Source organism: Balaenoptera ricei, chromosome 1, assembly GCF_028023285.1.
Source record: "Balaenoptera ricei isolate mBalRic1 chromosome 1, mBalRic1.hap2, whole genome shotgun sequence".
In the NCBI taxonomy this organism is placed as follows: domain Eukaryota; kingdom Metazoa; phylum Chordata; class Mammalia; order Artiodactyla; family Balaenopteridae; genus Balaenoptera; species Balaenoptera ricei.
In genome coordinates, this window is record NC_082639.1 from 25,446,245 (window position 1) to 25,461,390 (window position 15,146).

Here is a 15,146-nt window from a genome sequence, read left to right on the forward strand (position 1 = left end):
TTTTATTTTAGTTATTATTTTTTTTTATATATAGCAGGTCTGTATCTCATTTCTTTATCATTAAATGGAGTTGATAATAATAGCTAACATGTATCACTATGTGCATCATAATATCCTAAGCAGTTAATAAAAAACTATCTCATTTGGTCCTCTCTACCTTTTTCTTTTTTAATTGAGATAAAATTCACATAACATAAAATTTACCATTTTAATCATTTTAAAATGCACAGTTCAGTGGTTATTAGAATATTCACAGTGCTGTATGAGCATTATCACTATTTAATTCCAGAAAATTTCCATTACCCCAAAAGAATCTCACACGTGTTAGCAGTCACTCCTAATTTCCCCTCTCTCCCACTAAGCTACTTTCTGTTTCTGTGGATTTCCCTATTCTGGACATTTCATATAAATGGAATCATATTATATGTGCTTTTTGTGATTGGCTTCTTTGACTTTGCATAATGTTTTCAAGGTTCATGCATGTTATAGTACATATCAGTACTTCATATAGTGATAGGAAACAATATTACTTCCCAAAGCAGCCCATTTCATTTAAGACAGCTCCAAGTATTAGAAGTTTTCCCTCATTTTGAATGAGTCACTCTAGTAGCTTATACTGATTCTATTTTGGACTTCTGAAGGGATTCCTATCATGTATTTGAAGATCATTTTCACTTATGTTTCTTTCCCAGCTCTAAAAGTTATTTGTTAGACTTGTTAGATCTGATTTTCAAGAAAAACTAGAAATTTAGATTTTATATACTGCCGGTTGTTTAATGTTTGCTTAGATTTGTGTCAGTCCCTGTAAAACATATGCTGCAAGCCAAGTTCTGCCCATCACCTGCCAGTTGCAGCTTCTGGTTAGCTTCTGTTAATACAGATTAAAAGGCATATTAGGATTATTGAGATATAATTCATATACCAAACTATTCACTCATTTAAAGTGTACAATTCGGTGGTTTTCAGTATATACAAGAGTTGTACAGTCATCAACACAATCAATTTTAGAACGTCTTTCTCACCCCAAAAAAGAAATCCCGTGCCCATTAAGCCATTTCCCCACAATCAGTTTATCCTTTCTAGCTCTAAGCAACCATTAATCCACGTTCTGTCTCTATCAACTTGTCTATTCTGGACACTTCATAAAGTGGAATTATACAACATATAATCTTTTATGACTGGTTTCTTTCACTTAGCATAACGTTTTCAAGCCTCATCCGTGTTGTAGCATGTTGTCAGTACTTCCTTTTATTGTCAAATACTATTTCATTATATGCATATACCACATTTTATTTATCCATTTACCACTTTTTGGCTAATATGAATAATGCTCCTATGAACATTCATGTACAGGTTTTTGTGTGGACATATGTTTTCAATTTCTTGGATGTATACCTAGGAGAGGAATTGCTAGGTCATATGGTAACTCTTTGTTTAACTTTTTGAGGAGCTGCCCATCTGTTTTACACAGAGACTGCACCATTCCTACCAGCAATGTGTGAGGTTTCTAATTTCTCCACATCCTTACCAACACTTGCTATTTTCTTTTTGTTTATTACAGCTATCCTGCTGGGTGTGAATTGGTATCTCATTGTGGTTTTGATTTGCATTTCCCTGACCAATAATGTCGTTGAGCATCTTTTCATGTACTTATCCACCATTTTGTTTATCTTCTTTAGAGAAATGTTTATTTAAATCTTCTGTCAATTTTTAAATTGGACGATTTGTCTTTTTATTATTGAATTGTAAGTTCATTATATAGTTGGATGATGGACCCTTATCATATATGAGATTTGCAAGTATTTTCTCCTATTCTGTGAGTTCTCTTTTTATTTTCTTTGAAACACAGAAGTTTTTCATTTTGATGAAGTCCAATTTATCTGTTATTTTCTTTCATTGCTTGTGCTTTTGGTGTCGTAGGTAAGAAGCCATTGTCTCATTCATGGTCCTGAAATTTTATACCTTTTTCCTTCCAAGAGTTTTATAGTTTTAATTCTTACATTTAGGTCTGTGATCCATTTTGCGTTAATTTTTGTATATGGAATGAGGTGGGGGGGTTCATATTCATTTGCATGTGGATATCCAGTTGTCTCAGCACCATTTATTGAAAAGACTGCTCTTTCCCCATTGAATGATCTTGGCATCCTGGTTGGAAATCAATTGACCATAGAGGTATAGGTCTATTCCCCTTTGAAGTAGGTATTGAAGTAAGTAATTAAAGTGATTAATATAATTTTTGGCATATAGTAGCTACTCAATAATAAATAATAGCTGATTGGACTATTTTGGCATCATTAAGAGCTAGTAAGTGGTGGGGCTAGGATTTGATCCCAGGTATGGGTGACCCCAAATCATGTCTGTAATACTGCAGGCTGCTAAAGTGGAAATGAGGCTGTTCTAGCTGCCATGCCTGGCCATATGTAATTCTCCAGAGGCTGAGGCTGAGGCCCCACATGTCCTTCCCCCACCATCAGCCTCCCTTGCTCCTCCCCCCATCTCCTTCCAGGGTTTCCAGGGTACTCTTATAGATGACACTTGCTGCTAAGGGAACTCTCTCACCCTTCCTTACCTAGGGATATGACAGTATTCAGATAGCCTTAGGGTTTGTCCACTCTTGCTTTCTCTCCCACCACTTCCCCACCTCCTGTCCCAGGCTAAGAATGTAGGTGAAGATGCATCAGCAACTGCTAGGGCTTTCTGGCCACCAAGGATGAAGCAGACTCAGACTGTGTTTTGTTTCAGGAACAGCAGCCTGAGAGTTAGGACCCATAAGGCTTCTTGCCTACACCCGTGCAGAGTGCTCCCGAACCAAGTGAACTAAGGGGATAAAGGTAGTGATGGTGGATATTTTGCTCAGATATTTGAAGCTTAAATAATCCCTCCCTGGCCTCAAACCTCTGAGGCTGTATGTCGCCCAAAGATCATTTGAGTTAGAATGCATAAGGCAGCACGTGGGCTCCCTTTTTCTTGATATGTTCTCGTGCTTTGTGTTAGCCTATACAGGCTGCTGTTAGCTGGCAGAGTTACTATTAAGTAGTCATTTTAATTTTCCCTCATTTTATTACTTTTCTGTCTATTCCCATTAATTGGTCTTGACCTCATTTTTTAATTTATTTATTTATATTTATTTTTGGCTGTGTTGGGTCTTCGTTTCTGTGCGAGGGCCTTCTCCAGTTGCGGCAAGTGGGGGCCACTCTTCATCGCGGTGTGCGGGCCTCTTCACTATTGCGGGCTCTCTTGTTGCGGAGCACAAGCTCCAGACGCGCAGGCTCAGCAGTTGTGGCTCACGGGCCTAGTTGCTCCGCGGCATGTGGGATCTTCCCAGACCAGGGCTCGAGCCCTTGTCCCCTGCATTGGCAGGCAGATTCTCAACAGCTGCGCCACCAGGGAAGCCCCTCATTTTTTTAAAAGGAGAAAGTGATGTAGAGAAAATAAGCAGCTTTACCTGGCTAAGGGAGAAGAAAATTTAATTTGAATGTCTACTGTGTCTCTGTTTTTGTAAATGAGGCAGCTGTTACTAGGAGAGGTGAAGTAATTTACCACAGTTGCATTGCAAGTTGTGGAGGAGGTCCACATCAGCATTTTTGTGTACCAAAGCCCATTCTTTATGCTGAAAGCATGCTGCTTCTATAAGATGAACACCATATTTCATTGACACTGAGGCCATGTATTATAAGATGCATCATTAAATACTGCAAAGAAATAAAAAATACTGCCAGTTAAACTGACACAGTGGTTTGTTTTCATATAAGTGTAACATGCGTCCTGATTTCAGAAATGTTAAAATCTGAAAAAAGGTTACTTAGCTACTATTGCATTTTTGTCAATTCTAACATTTATTCTTTACTGTGTACCATGCACTATCTTCTCCACCTGTAAAGTAGCTATTATTATCCCACTTTTACACAGTTTAACACATATTTTTACATAGTGTAACTAGCTTTGGAACCGTAGATGGGTTTTCCCCTCCAAGTCTCAGTTTCATCGTCTATAAAATTGGAGGATAATATCATTTATTTTATAACGTTGTGAAGATTGGGTGAATTAATGCATGTAAAACATTCAACATGACATGTAATAAGCACCCAGTCAGTACATGTTAGCTATAAACAGAGGCTAGGAGAGTAAGTTAGTGCCGATTTTGAAAAGCTAAATTTTAGTCAAGGGATTTGGACACTATTCTAAAGCTTAGGGAGCTATTTTAAGGCCTTAAGTAGAGGAGTGACTTGAACACACTCGTGTTTGCCCTTGTGCTGGCGAGTTGGGGAAGTAAGGGAAGCAGAAGGGAATCATCTTCCATAAAGTGCACCACTCCTTTGTGGGAGAGCAAAGGAGGTGTTCTCCCCTCCCCATGCCTGACTTCTGCTCCCTCTTACCTAAAAGCCTTTTGGTTCTTACCTTTTTCAGAAAGAATAACCTTCTCTCCTCTCAGATATTTGGGCTCTTTGAGGGTGGGATGTTAGGCCTTCACCATATGTTGAGGGCATCATCCTGTATCCTATCCCTTTCACCCACCCTATGAATTAGAGAGCAAAACTCTGTGAGTCTCCACTGATGGAAACTTCACTCTTAAGGAATTATTAAGCAAGGCTTTGCTTCACCACTTTTAAGTCTTGAATGAATGAAGTCTCTGCCTCCATTTTAAGCTCTTAATTCTGTACTAACTCTCTGGGGAGTATCATATTGCAGCATCCCATGGAATTCTCACAACTCTGTGAAGTGAGGATTATCCTGGGAAACTGACATGCACAGGTTAGGATGACCACAGGGTCCAAGAACTAGAGTTCAGACCCTAGTCTTTCTGCTACTACTTGGCTGCCTCCTGGTCTTTCCTCTGTACCTACAGTGGCCACCAGAAGATCAGCTTACACTGAAAGTAGTTCCCGGCTTTGATATACAGGATGCGTGGTGCCCCTAAGCTTGGTTTCCAGATTCCTGAAGTTAAAAGAAGTGGATCCTTCTTTGCCCTCCCTTTTTCTCTCTCTCTGGACCCTCATGTACCTCTTGCTCTCTGGATTAATTGTCATTGCATGTTTAAAGCTAGCAAGTATCTGATGAATATTTAATAGCCTTGAGCAGACAAGCTGCATACAGTTGTCTGAGACAGCAGCTGCTGGGGGGAAGGGTAGGAAGCACAGTGCACTGCCTAACTGTGCATTCTTTTGTTCCCTGGCCTAAGCCCTTGGGAGCAAAGACCTATGGTGGGCACTGCACCCTAGTCCTATTGTGGCCTGATAGCGCCCCTGGGCTCCCAATGAGGCTGCATTCAAGCAGTAGACCAAACCCTTTTGTTTGAGGTAATGAGCAGATATGTTCACTGACCTCTAAAAATCAATTTTCTAACCCCCAGGCTGGAGGTCTTCTGCTCAATAGCCTGTTATGGCTCTGGGGCTGAGGATGTGGAAGAGAACACTAGCTCTCTCTTCCAAAAGGAGGGAGCCTTGTATCTGAAAGGGATTTGAATTTCATAACCGTGCTGCTGGAGGTTAGTTTCTTGACATGCCTTGACTACAAATCCAGCAGCTTCTCACCTGTAGGTGTACTTCTCCCTCCTAGCCTAAGCTGTGCTGGTTGTCTTTGGCTGCATCTCAGGCAGCAGTGGGCAGGTAGGAGTTCTCAGACAGGTACACAAGCTGTCAAAGTGCTTCCCCCCACTAGACCAGGGAACTTTTTGCTTCAGGGAGGCCTTGTCATTTCCAGGTCAGATTGGGAGAGGTTGTGGGGACTCCTGAAGAATGACAGCGCGTTTGACGTGTTTCCAGGCAGAGAGTGAGGTACAGCCAGGCTGTCAGCCCAGATTAATCACCGAAGTAGAACACATTGCTGGAAAATTGGGGACTGTCTACGTTCTTAATACTGCATTAAGATGCCTGAATTAGCTATTCCCTTGTCAACCTTGGGAGCCTACCTTGGCCCACCTCAGGATAGCCAGTCTCTTCACCAGGCACATAAGGAATTTGAGATGGAAGAGTTTGGGTTTAGATACAGAGCTAATTTTTCTCTGCTTTCCTCTGGCTCCTGCAGCCTTCGTGCTTCCTACTTACGGCCCAGATTTAGGTATAAAATTGGGTGCTCCCCATCTCTCAGGCTTTCCAGGGTTGGAATGTAGGAAACAAGCTCTGCATCTGCCTTTGAGAAATAGAAATACCTTGTGCTCTGATATGATTCTTCATAAGCTTCTCTCCAGAGAGCAGTATGAATGACCCCTTTCATTCCATTTTTTTTTAAATACATTCACTATTATAAATTGGAACATCTATGTGCTAGGCAATGGAGAGTCAGTGGCAAGTGAACAAGGTAAAATTGGTCCCTGACCTCGTGGAGCTTATAGTGTATTTGGGGACACAGACACTAAACGTATTAATCTCATAAATAGCAAAAATCATCTCAGTTGTGATACATGCTGTGAAAGAAAGGAACGGGTGCTATGAGGGTATACAACAGGAGCTAACCTAGCTCTGGGGTTTTCCTTGAAGAAATGATGTTTAAGCTGACATCTAAAGGCAGAGTTAACTAAGCAGAGAGTTTGGGAGATGGTTTGGGGAAAGGCATGAAAACACATTCTAGGCAGAGTGTAGGACTGAGGCAGGTTCAAGGTGAGGTGGAAATCTGGGCCTTACGCTGTGGTCATCACTGAAGACCACTGAATTCCAGTAGTGAGGGGTGACGCAATTACATTTCTGCTTTTTAAGCTTCACTTGCTCCTGAGTGGAGAATGGGTTATGGGGACCTATGAGGAAAGACATGAGAAAGACCTACACTGGAGAAATGAATGGATTCAAGAACTTCAGAGATAGAATGATTGATTAGATGTGGGAGAAGAGGGACGTACTAATGAGGGCCCCCAAGTTGCCGGCTTGAAAAACTGGGGCATTTTTTTTTTTTTAAGATGAAGAGCACAGCTACAGGCTTTGGCATAAGATTAGGGTTCTGACCTGTGCCCCAGGCTTAGGATGTGTCTCTCCTGTGGATAACGCTGAGAACTGGGGGCTAGGAAGAACCCCTCATAAGGCCAGAAGAGGTGGACCCCTGAGCCTAGGATTGAGGTACTACTAATAATAGCTACGAGAAGATTCCTGTTCCCCATTCCCTTTCTTCCAAAAGATTTAAAGCTCTTTGTTAATCGTTATCTTTTTCACATCTCTGAGAGAGCAGAGATGATTTTCCCCTTTATATAGCTGGAGGCCCCAAAGCTTGTATAGTTAAAGGCCCCGAAGATCTAGTTGATTCTGCCCCGGATCACTCAGCTCAGGCATGGCCAAGGATGGGAGGTGTGAGGTATGAGTCTCCATTTTCATTGCCTGACTGATAGCAAAAAGAGAGCTCATAGGCTGTGGACTTCTGTTTTCTACCCACCTGTGTACCTAAAAACCCTGTCCTGAATGCAGCAGCGGGGGTTGTGCTGTGGGGTGAGGAGGTTGTGAGGGAGGCAAACCAGCCAAATGGGAGGCTGGGAAGCCCCCGATACAGCAACTTCACGCTTCTTAATTTTCTGCCTATGTCTTTGCAGCATCAGAGGACTCCCGGAAACCAGGAGAACCGCCTGCTGTGTCAAGGCTGGCCTGAGGGCATTTGCTGAGCACAGAGAGACCCAGGAGAGGAGATCAACAGTCTTTTCCCACCCACCTCTTGATCTGTCTGATTTACCCACAGAAAGCCACCCAGAATCCCCTAAGAGTCCCTAGGCCCAGAATGGAGTCCTTAGGGCTACAGGGGGCTGTGATGCTAACAGTTAAACCTGCTCAGGACTTTAAAGAATTGAAGGGGACTAACAGTATCCTCAGCATGGCCTCCTAGATGTGAATAAACCGGCAACTCTTAGACTGTGTCATTCCCAGTTTGCCTGCTTCCCCTTAGTCTCCAGCAGCACTGGCTGGAACACCCTACCACCACCTCCTGTTTCCCACCTGCCACAGATGCGTTGTGGATGCCAGCCTTGAACTCTTGCAGAGGGCTCCCAAAGAGTGGCTGGTCACCAACTCTGTAACAGGCTGAGGAAAGCCAAGTGAGAAGATTCGGGTACTTTAGGCAAGTTATTTAACCTCGGAGCCTGTTTTTCTCTTCATTGTTGATTACTAACGTCCAAAAATCTCCTGAAGGATAGGGTAGGGCTTTTCCCACTTCACCTCTGGACTATATCCCTTCCCCAGCAAATATCTGGCACTGAGGAGCTCAATAAAGGTTCAGTCAAGTAATGAAGAGTCCCACTCCGGTAGCTTTTATCAGCTTTGGGAGAGAGCCAAAGGAGGTCCCCTGTCTAACTCCCACTGTCTATCCAGCTATATTGGGCTAGCCATTTATCCTAACATTTTCTCTTAAAGGATTGGAAAGTCAGCGTTTCCTAGACTTCTGGTTTCCTGTGGCCAATGCCATAGGCTGGTTTTACACTGAGCACCCAGAGAGGTTAGGGACCTCTCAAGTACTACACTCTTCCTTCAATGCCTCCTGGTTATTTATCCTAACAAGGGAACCAGGGGAAGGGCTGAGTTTGGAGAGACCTATCCAGACTGTGCCTGAGGCATTCTAATGAGCTTTGGATTCTGTTCTTAGTAGTAGAGGGACCTTGAAATCAGTTGTTGTTTGGGCAAGTTGTTTAACCTCTAAGCCCATTTTTATCTTCATTATTGATTAAAATATATAATAGCTAATAATTTATTGAATGCTTAGTTGTACCAGGCACTGTGTCAAGCATTTATAGGTACTATTTGACTTAATCCTCCAATCCACTATACTCATTTTACAGATGAGGAAACAGAGGCTCAAAGAGGATAAATAACTTGCCTAAGGTTAAAGAAAGGTGCTATCAGACTCCATAGCCCCTGCTTTTGACCTGTTTGTACCTCTTACAGCCACAAGTACTTTGAAACAGTGAAGCATTGTGTTTGAGAGATTTATTTAGGGTGACAAACCATCCAGGTTTTACATGACTGAGAAGATTCCTGGGATATTGAACTTCAGTCCTAAAACCAGGAAAAGTCCCAGGCAAACTGAGATGAGTTTGTCAGTCTGTGTTTGCACACTGAGACTCTCAGTCCAGAGTTGGCCACTGAGGCTTCATTTTCCCTGACTTCTTAGTCACCTACGCCTCATCTTGTGGCCAGTTTCTTTAGCATTTGAGGACCTGCTTCAGTCCAGCAGGCAGGAGAGGAATTTAGGGTGGGGGGCAGTTAGGGAATCAGATGGCATCCTGGTCATGGAAAAATGGAGGTGCAGAACCTGGGTCACTATTTGAGAAGCCAGCGCTAGATTCTAGGCAGCCTTACCTTCAACCCCCAGATGCAGGCTATCTACTTGGGAGCCATGGAATCACAGGAAAGTCCACAAGGGCCAAAGCTAAACATCTAGATTCAAATCCTAGCTCCTCACTTATGTGTATTTTTCTGGGCCTGTTTACTCTGTAAAAGTAGGATAATCATCCCAATCCACTGAATGGGATCTGAGAAGCAACTGAAATGTGTGTGAAATACTTCACACACAGTCTATGCATAATACTGCTCAATACTTAGGTGTCCTTCCTCCTCTTTTCCGGCTTGTGTTTCTTACCCAGCCCTGTCACCTGTCAAGTCTATCACATACTCCCTCCTCCCATTACCACTTGCAGCCCTAGGGATTTTCCTTTGAGACCCCTGACCTAGTGGGCCTGGCCCACCCACCCAGCTGCCCTGCAAGTCACTCACCTCGCCTGCAAGCGGAGAAGGGATGACGTCACCTTTCCCCCCTCCCCCATCCAAAGCCTCTGGACTGTTTTGAGCCATAAATATTTTAGCTGGGCCTTTCTCTGGCTGTTGCCAGGGTGATGGACTCTCAGGGGACTGGGGTGGGAGTGTGGAGGCGGGGCTCGGCAGCCTGGGGCCTAGAAGCAGAGCTGGCCCTTGAGGGGCGGGTTTGAAGTCTGGCCAAGAGCCAGCGCTTGCCGCAGCAATTCTGAAGGCTGTTGCTCTATCTGCCTGCCATCCCTTTCCTGGGCCCCTCAGAGCCGTTCTTACTGCTTTCCAGGCCCAGCTCTACCCTTGAGTGCCACTTGATCTTGGGTTAATTGCTAAATATCTCTGGGCCTTGATTTTAACATCTGTAACAGAAAAGTCCCTGTTTAAATCACTGTAAGTGGGGAAGGTAAGGTAAAGGAGGTTTTGTAAAAATCCGATGAAACAAGTTTGGTTAGTAAGTCATGATTGGAGAAGCTAGGTCCCACAGCCCTTTCTTTTTTTTTAGAAATTTATTTATTTATTTATTTATTTATTTATTTATTTATTTTTGGCTGTGTTGGGTCTTTGTTGCTGTGCGCGGGCTTTCTCTAGTTGCAGTGAGCGGGGGCTACTCTTCGTTGCAGTGCACAGGCTTCTCATTGCAGTGGCTTCTCTTGTTGCGGAGCACAGGCTCTAGGCACGTGGGCTCAGTAGTTGTGGCTTGCGGGCTCTAGAGCTCAGGCTCAGTAGTTGTGGAGCATGGGCTTAGTTGCACCACGGCATGTGGGATCTTCCCCGGCCAGGGCTCGAACCTGTGTCCCCTGCATTGGCAGGCAGATTCTTAACCACTGCGCCACCAGGGAAGCCCCCACAGCCCTTTCTGATAGACCTGCATGCTGGGGTCCCAGGGCAATGTAGATGCCACTCTAAAGGCTCATAGTCAGATATGGCACTGCCTCCCATTCTCCCCGCCCCCCATTCCTCATGCTGTAACCCCAGCTCCTTTTCTGAAGTTCCCAGGCCTGGCTAGACGACCTGGCCTGGCCCAGGGTGTTCTAAGGAGTTTGGCCCTTATGAGTAGAGTTGATGAAAGCCTTTTTTGATTAAGATACAGAAACTCAGGCCCCCAAACTGGATCTGGCCCTCACTCTCTTCTACCCCCCCATCCTAGAGCTCTTCAATCTGAATAGCTGCTGAACTCTAGCTTGCAGCAGCATGCCCACTCCTCTCCTTGGGATGGGTCTAAGAAACAAAAGAGGGCCAGAGAGGGGGCGCCTGGATCCATTCCCTACCCCTACCATCGAGAAGCTCTGGATTGGGTCCAGAATTCCACATCCCCTGCCTAGCCCTGCCCACCAGTTTTCCTGTGGAGCTGGGAGCTGTGCTTCCTTTGTGTCGAGCTCCCTCTGGTGGCATAGTTGTGCATTGCACAAAATAATACCTCAAGCGAGACTAAATTGCAGGCCGCCCTGAGAGATGGGATTGTTTGCTCTATACCAAGAAGAATCCTCGACCCCAACTCCTGATGACAGCCATTCCATTTCCTATATAGGATAACGCTGCCATATGTTTGCTTCTCTAGGTCATTAATCCTCACAACAATTCAATGACATGAGAATTACCCTAATTTTACAGATGAAACAGGATTAGAGAGGTGAAATCAAATCCAAACTCTTCACTCTATGTAGCCTGTAGCATTCAAGATCCTCAAGTGATAGGAACTTAACCTGTTTTTCCAGCCCCATATTCCATTTTCCCAAGCCAAAATGACTTACTGTTCTGGAACATAGCTTGCCTCTGGACCTTTACTCATGCTGTTTTCTCTATCTTCATTGCCCCCACCCCCACCCAGTACATTACATACCAAAATCCATACATTTTTGAAAAACTAAAGAAATGCAGCATTTTCTCAAGCTTGCATATATTATCTTTGTAATAACCAAATATTATAAGACATGGATGAGAACAAATGTCTGGATGAGAACAGGTGGGTGAGTGTCCCTGAGATGTGGAAGGTTGGATGGGGAGACTAACATGTACATGGAAGTGAGAATTGCCCAGGAAATTAAAAGAACATGAAGACATCTGGATTCTCTGGTAGGTTCTTGTAGTGAAAATTCGATGTAAGTATTCTTGCTGGCAAAAGAGCAAATCTCTGGGAAGCTGAGGCAGAGATTCAGGTGACATTTCTTCAAAAGTCACCAATCTTAAATTCACATTAGTTTCCTTGTTACTTCATAATATATCCATGTTTTAATAACAATAACAGCTGATACTTAAATAGCACTTCCCAGGCACCGGGTATGTTCTAAGTACACAGGCTAACTTAATCTTCACCATAATCTCATAAGATAGGTACTAATACTACCCTCACTGGTTTTTTTTCAATTGAGGTATAGTTGGTTTACAATATTAGTTTCAGGTGTACAGCATAGTGGTTCGAAATTTTTACAGACTATACTCCATTTAAAGTTATTATAACTTTATATTGGCTATATTCCCCGTTCTGTACAATATATTCTTGTAGCTTGTTTATTTTATACATAGTAGTTTGTACCTCTTCATCCCCTACACTTATCTTGCCACTCTCCTCTTCCCTCTCCCCACTGGTAACCACTAGCTTGTTCTCTACACCTGTGAGTTATACTATCCTCACTTTACACTGAGGAAACTGAGGCATAGAGAGGCTAAGTAATTTCCTAAGGTCGTGCACCCTGTAAGTGGTAAAGCCGGGATTTGATTCCATATAAGTCTGGCTCAGAGAAGGTGCTCTGGATAACTACACTTTAATATTGAAAATATTGCCTTACATTGCCATGAATAAAACTGACACTCCAGGAAGCAGTATTGTGTTTTATCCTGCGGTTTCAGGACCCCCACTGTGTACCACCAGAGGTCTGCATAATCCAGGGTGAAAACTGATCAGACTTGCCAGCCTTGGCCCCAGAATGACAGGACCAAGGAAGAGATCCCAATTCCTGATATCCAATGACACATGACTGGCCTAGAGCCAGTGGCATTTCCTCAAAAACTCAAGACTCCTGGAAGAGCCAATAGAGAGCAAGTTAATCAGGAAATGAAGACATACAGGAGGGAAGTGAGGGCTTCAAGGTCACAAAACAGCTGAGATGTGTGGCCACAGATCTGGAGGACGAGAACCTAACCAACATCCTGCCATCTTATGATTATTTTCCCAGGGAGCCTGTAGGCGGCAGATGTAAAAGGATTAAGGCCCTAGACGTTTCTGGTAGATACTGAGAAGTGTATATTGTTCTAGATTCTTGCAGTAGCAGTTGTCAGACACTAAACACAAACTGGCTTTTTGTTAACAGAAAAGTCCATAAAGGCTTCAGGTATAACTGGATCAAATGATGCCATCAAGAAATTGTCTCCTGACTTCTTGACTTTTCTGTGTTTCTTTCATTGTCAGCTAGTTCCCCCCAAAAGGTGGCAAGATAACCACCAAGAACTTCAAGTTTATATTTTATTTCCTTAGCCATCCCAGAGGGGGGAATATTTATTTCCCAATAGTTCTAGCAAAGATCCTAGGATTGCATCTCATTTGGCCTAATTTGGGTCACTAACACACCTCCATCCTCACCCCAACCAGTCAGTGTAGCCTGACGTGGCAGGGATGGAATGCTTTGATTTGTCAGGCCAGGGTTATCTGCATACACTGAAACTGCAGAGTAAGGCAGCCACACTAAACCACATGGCCTGAGAGAGTGGGAGGAAGGGTAGATTCCCAAGGGAAAATTGGTATTCTTACCAGAAGAAAGAGGAATGGATGCTGGGCAGGTAAAATCAGTAGTCAACCTGTAGAAGGTGGGCAGGAGCCACGGGTCATGGGTTACATGCATGGTGGTCCATTTGAGTGGCCTTACCCTCTTACCCTGGGTTGTACGAATGCCCTCAAATCAATTCAGCAAACGTCTCCTGAGTATTTGCCATGTACAAGGTCCAGTACCTTCCATATAATAGATGCACACAGCTAGACAGTCCCCTGCCACCAGCCCCAGTAAGGCAATTACCAGACTCAAGCTACTGCTTTCTCCCTGAGGAGTATAACAGGCAAACTCCTATTCGTCTCTCAGAAACCAGCTCTGATGTCATCTCCCATGAAGCCTTCTCTTGACTACCTCCCCTGTCAGGGTTAGTCGTCTTCCGTCCACCTCTGAACTTGGTATATACTGCTATTGTTATCACACTGTCATAATTTATTGATTCTCTTCTCTGTCTCTCCCACTGATGAGTGGCATCTCTGTATCCCCCAGTGCCCAAGATATAATAGGTGCTCAGAAATGTTTACTGACCTGAGTTAAAATGAGTTCCCAGGAATGGACCAGCCTCAGTCTTCTATGGAATATTCCTGAAACCCTTTAGCTTCCCTTCCCAACTGGCCTTTTCAAGAGCCAGTTTGCCACTACCTCAATTCAACTGAACTAATCCTAGGTGAATGCCTATCTCGTGCCAGGTGGTGTTAGGCTTTGGGGATTCAGTAATTAACAAGATACACTTCAAATTCAGTACTCCAAAGCGGTCAGAACCAGCTCTTCTAACCAGAATTTCCTTGGCTGGAAAAAGAAAAAGCAGGCTTTGTGACCTGCTTTGTGACCCAGTCATTCTCCCTCCCTGGGCCTCTTTTTCCCCAGAAAGAAAGGCCTGACTTGGTATAAAATCTATAATAGATGTATATGTGTTAAATTAAACTCCATATTTCCATTTGCCTAGGCTAAAAACCTGGGAGTAATCCTGATCTTCTCTTTCTTCCACACACCTATGCAAATTTGTCAACAAATCTTGTTGACTTTACCTTCAAATCCAGACTCAACCATGTCTCATCACCTCACCCAGTCTGGTACAAACCATCAATATCTCTTGCTGAGATCACTGCCATAGCGTCCTGGTCTCCCTGATTCCACCCTTGTGCCACTACAGTCTATTCTCACAGGGCAGCTGGAGTGATTCTTTAAAAATGGAAGTTCAGGTGGCTTTCCTGGTGGTATAGTGGTTAAGAATCCGCCTGCCAATGCAGAAGACACTGGTTCGAGCCCTGGACCGGGAAGTTCCCACATGCCACGGAGCAACTAAGCCTGTGCGCCTAGAGCCTGTGCTCCACGACAAGAGAAGCCACTGCAATGAGAAGCCCGCACACAGCAATGAAGACCCAATGCAGCCAATAATTAATTAATTAATTAATTTTTTAAAAAAATGGATGTACAAACCCTCCAGTAGCTCCCACCTCATTCAGAGTAAAAGCCACAGGTCCATTCCTTCTCATGTCTGTTCCATTCCAAGCCACACTGGCCTCCTTGCTGTTTCTTAAACACACCAGGCATGCTTGTACCTGAGGGCCCTTCCAATGACTTTTCCCCTCTGCCTGGACTGCCCCCTTTCTCCAGATATCTGCATAACTGACTCACTCATTTCCTTCAAGTGTTTGTTCAAAAGTCACCTTCT

At 43.8% G+C, this 15,146-nt stretch overlaps 1 protein-coding gene across 1 annotated transcript in view; it reads left to right on the forward strand.

Moving 5' to 3' along the window:
* Positions 1-7,821, forward strand: part of KHDRBS1 (KH RNA binding domain containing, signal transduction associated 1) — a 35,793-nt gene extending 27,972 nt beyond the window's left edge. The window contains exon 11 of the transcript XR_009502501.1: positions 7,511-7,821. The gene's annotated coding sequence lies outside the window, so the exon portion shown is untranslated. The remainder of the gene's footprint in view (positions 1-7,510) is intronic.
* The last annotated feature ends 7,325 nt before the right edge of the window (positions 7,822-15,146 follow it).